We start from the raw sequence: 15,568 nt of genomic DNA, 5'->3' as shown, positions 1-15,568 counted from the left end.
AGCTAACTCACTTTCTGTAGTCTTTACTCACACCTCACTTTCTCAGTGAAGCCTTTTCTGGCCACCATTTTTTAAATTGCTCTCTCTCTCTCTCCCTCCCTTCCTCCTCCCCCCAACACACATACACACACACATGCACACATATACACACCATATTATAACCTCCTTATTGCCCTTATTCTTTTCCATAGCACTTAGCATTACCTAACATATTTTATTTCACTTATTTATCTATCTCTACTATCAGAATGTACATGAGATCAGAATGTACATGAGGGCATGATTTTTTTCATCTTTGTGTTAACTGTGTTTGCTGCTATATCCCCAGAGCATGGAAGAATGCAGAAACATAACCAAGACATTTATGGGTGAAATAAATAATCAAGAAAATGGATAGCAGAAAATAATTAAAGAGATAATTTTAAATTTTTTCTTAAAACTTATGGACCTGGGCTAAAACTTGGCACCTGATGTTCTGTTGTTAATTAAGACCCACACCAATATGCAACATTATGAAATGCAGAATGTTAGAGATTTTTTAGAAGGCACTAAAAATTCCTGTGAGAAAATAACTGGTAATATACAAAGAACTTGGGATTAGGTTGGCATTAAACTTCTCAGTAACAATGCAATATACTGGGGTGGGGCAGGGGAATGCACAGTGCCTTTAAAATTCTGATAAGAATTTATTTTCAGTCAAAAAATTCTATATGCAAATAAACTATCACTTAAATATGAAAGTTAAAGAGCTTCTCAGATGTTTAAGATTTTTAAAAATTGCCCATCCATGCACATTTTCTCAGAAAGCTGCTGGAGGATATGCTTTATCAACATGATGTAGCAAACCAAGAAAAAGAAAGGTATAGGATTTGGGAAATGGATAATACAAAGAGGAAAGACGCAAAAAGAATTTAAAGGATAATATTGAACATAAGGTCTAAGGGACAACCAGTTAAAATTGGAATGAGAGCACATAAGACTACAGCAGGAATGTCAAAGACTGAAGAAAAACTGTTATATTACCTAACACTTTTGGCCACATTAAGAGTACTTTCGTACTTTGAGAAGATTTCTTTACACACATAGGACATAAGTGCACAAAAAAAAATTCATGCAATCTTAAACTCCAAAAACACCAAAGTTTTAGGAAACAAATTTAAAATCATGCTTACTGGTTTTGCTGGAATATGTAGCATATGTATCATCATGATAATTTAAGCTCTGATTTTTGAATTAACCAAAAATTGTAATACATATACACATACCCAGGAGGGAAAGTGTCTTAACCTGGAGTACTTTAAAAAAAAAAAGGGGCCTAATAAAATGGTTAAAGTGTGGAGGTTTAATACAAACCCAAGTCAATGAGAGAAAAGAAGAAATGAAACAAAGCAAAAAGAATTGGAAACAATAAAGGCTGTATGTTACATGCTGTCCTCTCACTGGCCAAAGTTCACCCACAGAGACCTCCCTCTTTTCTAAGGTGGGTCATCTGGCACCTCTACATCCAGTCGGGATGCTGAATCTCATGTTCCTAGGATTGGAGCTTCATTTGAGTCTAGATTTGGTAGCATGAGCCTGAAATTTGGGGCATTAAATTAGTTGGCCCAACTGCGCTACTAGCTGCCAAGAGGAAGGGCCCAACATTCCCAGGACAAATGACTGGTTATCTCCTGGGAAGAGCAGCACTATCTGGGAAATGGACAGCACCAGGAGAAACTGAGTAGACACGTAAAACTGGTACCCAATTCAGAGGCTAAACCAACGCTGTAAAAAGAGAGGTCAAGGAAGCTAAATTCTAACTTTCCACATTAGTATTTTGATATGTCTAAGATTTTAAAATAAGAGAAATGATAGATGATAGGCCGATGATAGGTAGGTTAGGATGGATGGATAGATAGACAGACAGACAGACAGATAGATAAAAAGAAACACCAGAAATATCTAAGAGGTGAATGAATCTAGTTACCTCTGGAGAATATCACACTTTGCCATGAGGGCAGAGCAAAGACAGACTTGTAGTATGATCTGTATAATTAACATATGTTCACATATTTAAAATGACAATTAAGTATACAGTAGAATGGTTGAAAGGCTTAAACCATATGCAAAGAAAAAGATCCATGGCCTGTCAGCAGCAATGGCAGCCTCTGGAACAGCTGGGTATGCAGAGTATGAGCGTGTAGATAGGAATGGCTGGAGATACATCTGGGGAAGTAGATTGGCCATGGATTGCAAACCATGCTAAACACTTTGGACTTGATCCTGTAGGACTTGAGGAGTCAGTAAAAAGTTTAAAGCCAGAGAGAGATGTGATCATATTTGTATTTCAGAAAGAGCATTCTGGCTGCACTGCAGAGAATACATTAAATGGGGAAAGACCAGAAGGCAAGGAGTCCCTTAAGGAAACTGATGGAGTAATTAATTAGATAGAAGGTCTGAACAAAGTTTAGTAGAAAAAAGAGAAGAGTGTGGATCTATCAGGTGTGAAGGACCTGCGGACCAACTGAAACCAATCTCCATTATAAGCCATAAAGGAGAGGTTAAGGATGAGAGGAGCAGAGAGAAGCTGATACAGTTTCGATGCATGTCCCTGCCCAAATTTCATGTTGAATTATAACCCCCAATGTTGGAGGTGGGGCCTGGTGGGAGGTGATTAGATCCATTGGGGGGGGATTACTCATGAATGGGTTAGCACCCTCCTTTGGTGCTGTCCTCTCAATAATGAATGAGTTCTTGTGACATCCGGTCATTTAAAAGTGTGTGGCACCTCCCCACCCCCGCCCGCCCATCTCTTGCTCCTGCTCTGTCCATGTGACGTGCCTGTTCCCCCTTCACCTTTTGTGCCACAATTGTAAGTTTCCTGAGGCCTTTCCAGAAGCCAAGCAGATGTCATCATGCTTTATGTACAGCTGGCAGAACCATAAGCCAATTAAGCCTCTTTTCTTTAAAAATTACCCATTTCTCAGGTATTTCTTTATAGCAATGTGGCAACGTACTAATAGAGAAGCCAATTGTCTCTGACAGAAATCAAGCATATGGAATCACTCTTGTTAACATCCTGACCTGCTTTTCTATGTAATCTAGTGTGAAACTCTCTAAAGGAAACTTCTATTCCTGTGACAAATCTATCGTGCAGTCTACCAACTTCAGTCACTGTTATTTCTTGAATATTTTAAGCGAACATTTATAATGATTGCAATTGTTTCTTTCTAAATTACTAGTTGGGAGTCAGTTTCTGAAAAGAGTGACCTCTTAAAGGAAGAAATATTCTTAAATGCTAACTCCTCCTAAGGTGACATTTCTTCCAAAAAAAAAAAAAAAAGCCAACCAGGTGTGGTCACTCACGCCTGTAATCGCACTTTGGGAGACTGAGGCAGGTGGATTACCTGAGGTCAGGAGTTCAAAACCAGCCTAACCAACATGGTAAAACCCCTTCTCTACTAAAAATACAAAACATTAGCTGGGCATGGTGGTGCCTGCCTGTAATCCCAGCTATTTGAGAGACTGAGGCAGGAGAATTGCTTGAACCTGGGAGGTGGCAGTGAGCTGAGATCACGCCATTGCACTACAGACTGGGCAATAAGAGTGAAACTCTGTTTCAAAAAAGAAAAGGTCTTGCTCTTATTTATACTGAAAGTGTTGTTTATGGCCCACTCATCTCATGCTGGACATCCCTATTTCCCCTCTTCTATATTCAGCAGTTACAAAGTGAGGTGCCACACACTTTTAAATGACTAGAATGAAAGTTTCTTTTACTTCCATTCCATCATGCATGCTGCCAAAAAGTTCCTCTTTCAAAATTCCATTTTAATTAATCAAAAATCTTCAGGATATTTTCTTCCCTGTAAAATAAACATATGCACTCCTCGCAGTGCATTTTCTGCACCATTATTACCATTAATCAACCCAAAAAATCTAGAGAGGAAATGATCATCATTCTCCACATTCTATAGATAAAAACTTTCAGGAAGCAGAAACAGCAATTTCTGAATGAAAATGGAATATTTTCTACTTCTTCTCCTGACTCCTATTCTGTCTGTTTTCTTTTCTTTTTTGTTGTTCTTGTGATTTTATTTTATTTATTTATTTTTTTATTGTACTTTAAGTTCTAGGGTACATGGGCACAACGTGCAGGTGTGTTACATAGGTATACATGTGCCATGTTGGTGTGCTGCACCCATTAACTCATCATTTACATTAGATATATCTCCTAATGCTATCCCTCCCCCCTCCCCACACCCCACAACAGGCCTCGGTGTGTAACGTTCTCCTTCCTGTGTCCAAGTGTTCCCATTGCTCAACTCCCACCTATGAGTGAGAACATACGGTGTTTGGTTTTCTGTCCTTGTGATAGTTTGCTGAGAATGATGGTTTCCAGCTGTATCCATGCCCCTAGAAAGGACATGAACTCATCCTTTTTTATGGCTGCATAGCATTCCATGGTGTATATGTGCCACATTTTCTTAATCCTGTCTTCATTGATGGACATTTGGGTTGGTTCCAAGTCTTTGCTATTGTGAATACTGTCACAATAAACATATGTTTGCATGTGTCTTTATAGCAGCATGATTTATAATCCTTTGGGTATGTACCCAGCAGTGGGATAGCTGGGTCAAATGGTATTTCTAGTTCTAGATCCTTGAGGAATTGCCACACTGTCTTTCACAATGGTTGAGCTAGTTTATAGTCCCACCAACAGCATAAAAGTGTTCCTATTTCTCCACAACCTCTCCAGCACCTGTTGTTTCCTGACTTTTTAATGATCGCCATTCTAACTGGTGTAAGATGGTATCTCATTGTGGTTTTGATTTGCATTTCTCTGATGGCCAGTGATGATGAGCATTGTTTCATGTATCTGTTGGCGGCATAAATGTCCTCTTTTGAGAAGTGTCTGGTCATATCCTTTGCCAACTTTTTGATGGGGTTGTTTTATTCTTGTAAATTTGTTTTAGTTCTTTGTAGGTCCTGGATACTAGCCCTTTGTCAGATGAGTAGATTGCAAAAATTTTCTCACATTCTGTAGGTTGCCTGTTCACTTTGATGGTAGTTTCTTTTACTGTGCAGAAGCTCCTTAGTTTAATTAGATCCCATTTGTCGATTTTGGCTTTGTTGCCATTGCTTTTGGTGTTTTAGACATGAAGTCCTTGCCCATGCCTATGTCCTGAATGGTATTGCCTAGGTTTTCATCTAGGGATTTTATGGTTTTAGGTCTGATATTTAAGTCTCTAATACATCTTCAATTAATTTTTGTATAAGGTGTAAGGAAGGGATCCAGTTTCAGCTTTCTACTTATGGCTAACCAGTTTTTCCAGAAGCATTTATTAAATAGGGAAGACTTTCCCCATTTCTTGTTTTTGTCAGGTTTGTCAAAGATCAGATGGTTGTAGATGTGTGGTATAACTTCTGAGGGCTCTGTTCTTTTCCGTTGGTCCATATCTCTGTTTTGATACCAGTACCATGCTGTTTTGGTTACTGTAGCCTTGTAGTATAGTTTGAAGTCAGGTAGCATGATGCCTCCAGCTTTGTTATTTTGGCTTAGGATTGTCTTGACAATGTGGGCTCTTTTTTGATTCCATATGAACTTTAAAGAAGTTCTTTTCCAATTCTGTGAAGAAAGTCATTGGTAGCTTAATGGGGATGGCATTGAATCTATAAATTACCTTGGGCAGTGTGGCCATTTTCACAATATTGATTCTTCCTATCCATGAGCATGGAATGTTCTTCCATTTGTTTGTGTCCTCTTTTATTTCATTGAGCAGTTGTTTTTAGTTCTCCTTGAAGAGGTCCTTCACATCCCTTGTAAGTTGTATTCCTAGGTATTTCATTCTCTTTGAAGCAATTGTGAATGGGAGGTCACTCATGATTTGGCTCTCTGTTTGTCTGTTATTGGTGTATAAGAATGCTAGTGACTTTTGCACATTGATTTTGTATCCTGAGACTTTGGTGAAGTTGCTTATCAGCTTAAGGAGATTTGGGGCTGAAACAATGGGGCTTTCAAAATATACAATCATGTCATCTGTAAACAGGGACAATCTGACTTCTTCTTTTCCTAACTGAATACCCTTTATTTCTTTCTCTTGCCCGATTGCCCTGGAAGAACTTCCAACACTATGCTGAATAGGAGTAGTGAGAGAGGGCATCCCTGTCTTGTGCCAGTTTTCAAAGGGAATGCTTCCAGTTTTTGCCCATTCAGTATGATATTGACTGTGGGTGTGTCATAAATAGGTCTTATTATTTTGAGATATGTTCAATCAATACCAAATTTATTGAGAGTTTTTAGCATGAAGGGCTGTTGAATGTTGTCAAGGCCTTTTCTGCATCTATTGAGATAATCATGTGGTTTTTGTCTTTGGTTCTGTTTATGTGCTGGATCACATTTATTGATTTGGGTATGTTGAACCAGCCTTGCATCCCAGGGATGAAGCCCACTTGATCATGGTGAATAAGCTTTTAGATGTGCTCCTGGATTCAGTTTGCCCATATTTTATTGAGGATTTTTGCATCAATGTTCATCAGGGATATTGGTCTAAAATTTTCTTTTTTTGCTGTGTCTCTGCCAGGCTTTGGTATCAGGATATGTTGGCCTCATAAAATGAGTTAGGGAGGATTCCCTCTTTTTTCTGTTGATTGGAATAGTTTCAGAAGGAATGGTACCAGCTCCTCCTTGGACCTCCAGTAGAATTTGGCTGTGAATCCGTCTTGTCTTGGACTTTTTTTGGTTGATAGGCTATTAATTATTTCCTCAATTTCAGAGACTGTCATGGATCTATTTCAGGGATTCAACTTCTTCCTGATTTAGTCTTGGGAGAGTGTATGTGTCCAGGAATTTATCCATTTCTTCTAGATTTTCTAGTTTATTTGCATAGAGGTGTTTATAGTATTCTCTGATGGTAGTTCATATTTCTGTGGGGTCGGTGGTGATATCCCCTTTATCATTTTTTATTGCATCTATTTGATTCTTCTCTCTTTTCTTCTTTATTAGTCTTGCTAGCGGTCTGTCAATTTTGTCGATCTTTTCAAAAAACCAGCTCCTGGATTCATTGACTTTTTGGAGGGTTTTTTGTGTCTCTGTCTCCTTCAGTTCTGCTCTGATCTTAGTTATTTCTTGCCTTCTGCTAGCTTTTGAATGTGTTTGCTCTTGCTTCTCTAGTTCTTTTAATTGTGATGTTAGGGTGTCAATTTTAGATCTTTCCAGCTTTCTCTTGTGGGCGTTTAGTGCTATAAATTTCCCTCTACACACTGCTTTAAATGTGTCCCAGAGATTCTGGTATGTTGTATCTTTGTTCTCATTGGTTTCAAAGAACATCTTTATTTTTTCCATCATTTCATTATGTACCCAGTAGTCATTCAGGAGCAGGTTGTATAGTTTCCATGTAGTTGAGCAGTTTTGATTGAGTTTCTTAATTCTGAGTTCTAGTTTGACTGCACTGTGGTCTGAGAGACAGTTTGTTATACTTTCCGTTCTTTTACATTTGCCGAGAAGTGCTTTACTTCCAACTATGTGGTCAATGTTGGAATAAGTGTGATGTGGTGCTGAGAAGAATGTATATTCTGTTGATATGGGGTGGAGAGTTCTGTAGATGTCTATTAGGTCCACTTGGTGCAGAGTTGAGTTCAATTCCTGGATATCCTTGTTAACTTTCTGTCTCGTTGATCTGTCTAATGTTGACAGTGGGGTGTTGAAGTCTCCCATTATTATTGTATGGGAGTCTAAGTCTCTTTGTAAGTCTCTAAGGACTTGCTTTATGAATCTGGGTGCTCCTGTATTGGGCGTATATATATTTAGGATAGTTAGTTCTTCCCATTGAATTGATCCCTTTACCATTATGTAATGGCCTTCTTTGTCTCTTTTGATCTTTGATGGTTTAAAGTCTGTTTTATCAGAGACTAGGATTGCAACCCCTGCCTTTTTTTGTTTTCCATTTGCTTGGTAGATCTTCCTCCATCCCTTTATTTTGAGCCTATGTGTGTCTCTGCGTGTGAGATGGGTCTCCTGGATTTAGCAAACTGATGGGCCTTGACTCTTTTTCCAATTTGCCAGTCTGTGTCTTTTAATTGGACCATTTCGCCTTTTTATATTTAAGGTTAATATTGTTACGTGTGAAATTGATCTTGTCATTATGATGTTAGCTGGTTATTTTGCTCGTTAGTTGATGCAGTTTCTTCCTAGCATTGATGGTCTCTACATTTTGGCATGTTTTTGCAGTGGCTGGTACCGTTTGTTCCTTTCCATGTTCAGTGCTTCATTCAGGAGCTCTTGTAGGACAGGCCTGGTGGTGACAAAATCTTTCAGCACTTGCTTGTCTGTAAAGGATTTTATTTCTCCTTCACTGATGAAACTTAGCTTGGCTGGTTATGAAATTCTGGGTTGAAAATTCTTTTCTTTAAGAATGTTGAATATTGGCCCCCACTCTCTTCTGGCTTGTAGAGTTTCTGCTGAAAGATCTGCTGTTAAGTCTGATGGGCTTCCCTTTTTGAGTAACCCAACCTTTCTCTCTGGCTGCTCTTAACATTTTTTCCTTCATTTCAACTTTGGTGAGTCTGACAATTATGTGTCTTGGAGTTGGTCTTCTCTAGGAGTATCTTTGTGGCATTCTCTGTATTTCCTGAATTTGAATGTTGGCCTGCCTTGCTAGGTTGGGGAAGTTCTCCTGGATGATATCCTGGAGAGTGTTTTCCAACTTGGTTCCATTCTGCCTGTCACTTTCAGGTACACCAATCAGATGTAGATTTGGCCTTTTCCCATAGTCCCATATTTCTTGGTGGCTTTGTTCATTTCTTTTTACTCTGTTTTCTCTAAACTTCTCTTCTCACTTCATTTCATTCATTTGATCTTCAATCACTGATACTCTTTCTTCCAGTTGATTGAGTCGGTTACTGAAGCTTGTGTATTTATCACATAGGTCTCGTGTCATGGTTTTCACCTTTATCGGGTCATTTAAGGACTTCTCTGCATTGGTTATTCTAGTTAGCCATTCATCAAATCTTTTTTCAAGGTTTTTAGTTTCTTTGTGCTGGGTTCGTAATTCCTCCTTTAGCTCAGAGAAGTTTGATTGCCTGAAGTCTTCTTCTCTCAACTTGTCAAAGCCATTCTCTGTCGAGCTTTGTTCTGTTGCTGGTGAGGAGCTGCATTCCTTTGGAGGGGGAGAGGCACTCTGATTTTTAGAATTTCCGGCTTTTCTGTACTGCTTTTCCCCCATCTTTGTGGTTTTATCTACCTTTGGTCTTTGATGATGGTGATGCATAGATGGGGTCTTGGTGTGGATGTCCTTTCTGTTTGTTATTTTTCCTTCTAACAGTCAGGACCCTCAGCTACAGGTCTGTTGGAGTTTGCTTAAGGTCCACTCCAGACTCTGTTTTCCTGGGTATCAGCAGTGGAGGCTGCAGAAGAGTGAATATTGCTGAAAGCAAATGTTGCTCTGTGATCATTCCTCTGGAAGCTTTGTCTCAGAGGTGTACCCGGCCGTGTGAGGTGTCAGTCTGCCCCTACTGGGGGATGTCTCCCAGTTAGGCTACTTGGGGGTCAGGAGCCGACCTGAGCAGACTGTCCATACTCAGATCTCAAACTCCATGCTGGGAAAACCACTACTCTCTTCAAAGCTGTCAGACAGGGGCATTTACATCTGCAGAGGTTTCTGCTGCCTTTTGCTTGGCTATGCCCTGTCCCCAGAGGTGGAGTCTACAGAGGCAGGCAGTTCTCCTTGAGCTGCAGTGGGCTCCATCCAGTTCAAGCTTCCTGGATGCTTTGTTTACCTACTTAAGCCTCAGCAATGGCAGAGGCCCCTCCCCCAGCCTTGCTGCTGCCTTGCAGTTAGATCTCAGACTGCTGTGCTAGCAATGAAGGAGGCTCTGTGGGTGTGGGACCCTCTGAGCCAGGCACGGGATATAATCTCCTGGGGTGCCATTTGCTAAGACCCTTGGTAAAAGGCAGTATTAGGGTGGGAGTTACCCAATTTTCCAGGTGTTGTGTGTCATTGTTTCCCTTGGCTAGGAAAGGGAGTTCCCTTCCCCCTTGTGCTTCCCAGGTGAGGTGATGCCTTGCCCTGCTTTGGCTCTCGCTCGTTGGGCTGCACCCACTGTCTTGCATCCAATGTGCCACACACCCCAATGAGAAGAACCTCATACCTCAGTTGGAAATGCAGAAATCACCCATCTTCTGTGTCACTCACTCTGGGAGCTGGAGGCTGGAGCTGTTCCTATTCGGCCATCTTGGAGCGGATCTTGTCCATTTTCTAAAACTTTTCAAAATCTGTAACTCTGCTTGTTTATCTCTGTTGAAATGTTGTTTTTAAGAGAAGAGATCTATGAACCTCACTGAGATTCCTTCTGATACCCATAGGTAAACTGCATATACATAAATGCCTGCACATGTATATAAAAGTTTGCATTTGGTTCTTGTTTATTTGTTTGTTTGTTGTCTGAGACAGAGTCTCACTCAGTTGCCAGACTGGAGTTCAGTGACATAATCTCGGCTCACTGCAACCTCAGCCTCCCGGGTTCAAGTGATTCTTCTGCCTCAGCGTCCCGAATAGCTGGAACTACAGGAGTGCGTCACTACGTCTGGCTAATTTTTATATTTTTAGTAGAGATGGGGTTTCACCATGTTGGCCAGGATGGTCTCGATCTCTTAACCTTGTGATCTGCCCTCCTTGGCCTCCCAAAATGCTGGGATTATAGGCGTGGGCCACTGTGCCCAGACGCATTTGTTTTTATATGGTTTATCTGGAAGATAAAAAGAGAATTCAAAGTACTTATCACATTTTTAAAGGTACCCATAGCCTTCCAAAAGTGAAGAACACTAGCCTGCAGGAAAACTACTCTGGGAGATGGTACTACTCCCTCTCCCATTCACTTCTATGGTTCTTCCCTTCAGCCTTGGACTACTTCTCCACTCATAAAAAGCCAACTTTCTCTTCAAGACAGGGCACATCTCCATGTAGTCATTGCATGCCACAGAGGCTAATTTATCCTTCTAGTACTCATGTCCTATATAGCAAATCTAGTAATTAATGATAGACCTCTTTGCAGCATTGCTTCTGTGTTCATATACCTGGTTACTAGGTAATTCTATTTGTGTGTTACTTGGTTCATCATTTAGATTTTTAAGAATCTAGCATCAAAGACTTCCTCATACCCTTCATAGCATCTTGCCCAGAGCTCTGCACAGCATGTATGTTTAATAAATATTTGCTGATTTGTTTGAGGACTAGCATCTTACCTTTCATAAAAGTCCAAGCATCATTCAGGTGTTTATTAAATACCCATGATGTGTCAGGGCCTGCCATAGAGATGGACAGATGGGTGTTCTCCCCACCCAGGATAGTGAAAGAACCATTTAGCTAGGACCCTATATGCACAATGAGTCTCACAATGAAAGACAGAGGGCACGAGAGAAGGTCATATCCCAGGAGATGTTTACGATATGCAAAGATAGAATTTAGACTCATTGGGTAAGGACAGTGAGGGACAGGAGTTGAGGAGGTCAGGAATAGACAGGAGTGATTGCCCCACAAAAGAATCAATCACCTGGGAAGGTGATACAAATCAGCCTTCAATTTATGACATAGAGACAGATCTCAAAATCTGTATATTGCACTGACTTGTGATTGTACAACAAATATCTATATGATATTTATTGTGGGATATAGAGACACATTTAGAGGACAGAAAATTTAAAATATATCACAACTTTAACATACTAGTGAAGTAAAAAAATAATGCGCTTCTGAGAGTGTCATTTCAATTTCTATGAGGGCCACCTCAAGTTGCTGGGTACATCCCATGCTAGTAGCTGTGAAGAATACTGCACACTCTTTTCCATCAAGGTCCTTTAAATCTAGTTAGTGAAACAAAATTAGATACATAAACATGGACCAACAAGATAGAAGACTAGACAAAAAATATACAAAGATACTAATTATCTGAATGCATTTGTTATTGCTTGATTACTAACATTTTTAATGACATCATGAAAATTGTATTGCAAAACGAAACCCCAAAATATTTATTTGGTAATGCTGTACATGTTCTTTTCTAGATTTTATCTGTGGAGAAATTCATCAGAAGTACTGACTATTGATTAGAATCCCCCTGAATTATAATGTCCCTAGGATGAAAAGCAATGTTAAATCAGTAGAAAATACATTAATTCTGGCCAATACATTATATGGGTTATTAGTACTGAAGTTCACAGAGAATTACGATATACAATGAGCTCATTTAAATTGTATTTCAGTGTACAGACATTTTTAAAAATTCCCTAAAGCAATGTTTTCATTGTCTTAGAACCAGGAACAGATAATTAGATAGACTAATTTCACTGGAAATGAGCATTTCAGATGACCTTATATGAATAGGTTTTTAATTTATTACTCTTTATCAAAGCTAGTTTTTTCAGAAAAAGCTTCAATGTTCCAAGTGGATTGTCATCAATAGCTTTTCTTTGGATAAAAACATCTTTTTATTCTTCTTTTTAAAAATGTTAAACAGTAATACATATTTGCTCTAAAAACTTTAAATATGACCCAAAAGTACGGAGTGTAAAGTAAAATGTTTCCTTTTCTCTTCAGCCCCACACCACTTGCAGCCCAAACACAGCTCCCTGGAATATGAGTGTCCAGTCTTTTGGCTTTCCTGGGTCACATTGGAAGAAGAAGAATTGTCTTGGGCCACACACAAAATACACTAACACTAACAATCGCTGATAATCTGAAAAAAAGTCTCAGAAAAGGTCTTATAATGTTTTAAGAAAGTTTACAAACTTGCGCTGGGCCACATTCAAAGCCATCCTGGGCCAAATGTGGCCCCTGGGCCATGGGTTGGACAAGCTTGCCCTAGAATTAATCAAGGTATTGTCTATTCTTAAATTCAGTAATCATGCAAATACAAACACAGATATACATACTATTTTTTCATTCATGAATGGATAATGTTTTGCATATACTTTTATAATTTTATTTTTCCAGTTAACAATATGTCCTGGTCATCTTTCCATACAAGTAGGCTGAGAGCTCTCTCACTTCTTTTAATGGCTACATAGTAGGCTATTGTTTGAAGTACCATGATTATTTAACTAGCCTCCTATTAGTGGACATTTAATTTCTTTCTAATTGTCTCTATTACTAATGACAAAGCAATAGCAATCCTTGCACAAATATCTGTGCATTTTTACATAAACATTTTAATGTAAAATTCTAGAAGTGCATGTATATAAAATGTCTATATATGCATTTTAAAATTTGATAGATTACTGCAGAATTATCTATTTGGATAAATTACTCCAAAATTATTGTGCCAACTTACAGTCCCACCAATAATATACAGGAGGCCCTTAATAATACCTTTATTAAACACAAATCTTATAGCATAGCCCAGAAATCTTCAAAGGTCACCCAGTTCCTAGAGAACAGAATTCAAAATCTTTAGCATAAGGTTCATGGGCTTCCCCAGTTTCACCTCCACCTAGGTTTTTTGAGGCAGGGTCTCACTTGTCCTGGCTGGAGTGCAGTGGTGCAAGCCTCAGTCTCCTCAGACAGAGGTGATCTTCCCATCTCAGCCTCCCCATTAGCTGGGACTACAAGCACGCACCACCATACAGCGTGATTTTTTTTATTCTTTGTAAAGACAACATTTGGCCATAGAGCCCAGGCTGGTCTCAAACTCTTGGGCTCAAGCGAATGACTACATTGGCCTCCTAATCAACCTAGTTTTAAAAAATACTATTGCCTCCCACTTGGTTAAGGTGAAATTGAGGAGAGCCATGAACTTTATGCTAAAGATTATGAACTCTATTTCCTAGGAAAAAAATGTACTTTTTCCTATAGCCATACCATTTCAAGAAAGTCTCATACTTTCTTGCCTTCACTTTCCACCATTCATTCATGGCTACAAAACTCTGTGCGACCTGCTGTCTTGCTACCTCTCCAACCTCATTGTTCTTCCTTTCTCTTCTACAACACATCAAACACACCCGCTGTCTCACAGCCTTTGAACTTGCCATGGCCTCTGTGTAGAACTTTCTTCCCTAGGTAGCCGCATACCTCACTCTCTCACTTCATTCACAGCTCTGTTCACATGCTCCCTCCCCAGACCTTACCTGACAAATTCATCCAAGGTAGCACTCCCAGGCCTTTTCTAACCTTTTACTGATTTATTTTTCTGCATGATTTGTCATTTTCTGAAATTTTACTTGTCTTCTGACTTGTTACAGCTCATATTTTTTCAATGTTATAATCATTTTATTATGAAAACAAATCCAAGGAAATATAGGCATCATGAGGACAGAGATTTTGGGGGTTGGTTCATTGCTATTTCCCAGAGCCTAGAATAGGATCTGGCATACAGCAAATTCTCAATAAATGTTGAATAACTAGTTCAACAAACATATTGACCTTTATATTGCCCCAAGCATTGTCCTAGGATAGGTATAAAAGACAAGGCCGATCGTGGTTAAGGTAAATTAGGGGGCACTATTAGAGGACAGAGGAAGACGAGTAACCCCTGAGGCTAGGTGAGAAATCAGGGATTGCTTCAAAGAGAAAGGGATGACCTTTTACCCCTTTTCTATGCTGACTCAAATGTCAACCCTTCTGTGAAACCTCTTCTATCTGATTTTCCAAGCATGTCAGCCCACTGGCAGTCCACCTCTCAATATTACTTCCTATATCCCAATCAGGCAGGAATTATTACTTCTCTATATTCTTATCGTTTTTTGTTCATAGAACTGGTGGAGCACTTCACACATACAGAGATCACTTGCTATCTGGATTCTCACAACATGTATATTTCCTAAATAAATTGCAAACTTTTTTTTACACAAAATTCACTGTCTAAATTAAAAATCAACTTTATTACATATATATGGCACACTAGTGAAAATGTTCAAACTGTGCAAGATTACAGGCAAGAGGACATATCTCAACAAGTTCCCCATGCTCCTTTTGTGTAAATCTGTTATAATAATCTTCCCCACATTTTAAGAAAAAAAAAAAGTTTCCTAAAAAGTGAGAAAGGCTGTGAAGAAAGAAGGTGAACCTGAGAGGTCTAGAATAGCCATACATTTCTACATCTGAAAGATGATAGAAATGTAAACATATACATCAAATCAGAAGCTTGGCCATGTATGTGCTACCTTTACCACATAATAATTTTTCTAAATATTGTTCATTTTACAAAGTTTAATCATGTTACACTATTTTTTGGAAAGCAGATACATATCTTGGTGTGTTGGACTAATAGTCACCAAAGAAGGCAAGGAAGGAGGGAATTCATTCAGGAAAGGAATGAAATTTAGAAGTATGTTCATAGGGCAGATGTGACGGCTCACACCTGTAACCCCAGTATTTTGGGAGGCTGAGGTAGGAGGATTACTTGAGCTTAGGAGTTCAAGACCAGCCTGGGCAACATAGCCCATCTCTACAAAAAAATTAAAAATTAGCCAAACATGATGGCACGTGTCTGTGGTCCCAGCTCCTCAGCAGGCTCAAGGTGGGAGGATCACTTGAGCCCAGGAAGTCGAGGCTGCAATGAGCCATATCATGCCACTGCACTCTAGCCTAGGTGACAGAAA

The sequence above is a fragment of the Macaca nemestrina genome, chromosome 10 (assembly GCF_043159975.1).
Source record: "Macaca nemestrina isolate mMacNem1 chromosome 10, mMacNem.hap1, whole genome shotgun sequence".
Lineage (NCBI taxonomy): Eukaryota > Metazoa > Chordata > Mammalia > Primates > Cercopithecidae > Macaca > Macaca nemestrina.
This window is presented reverse-complemented; position numbering follows the sequence as displayed.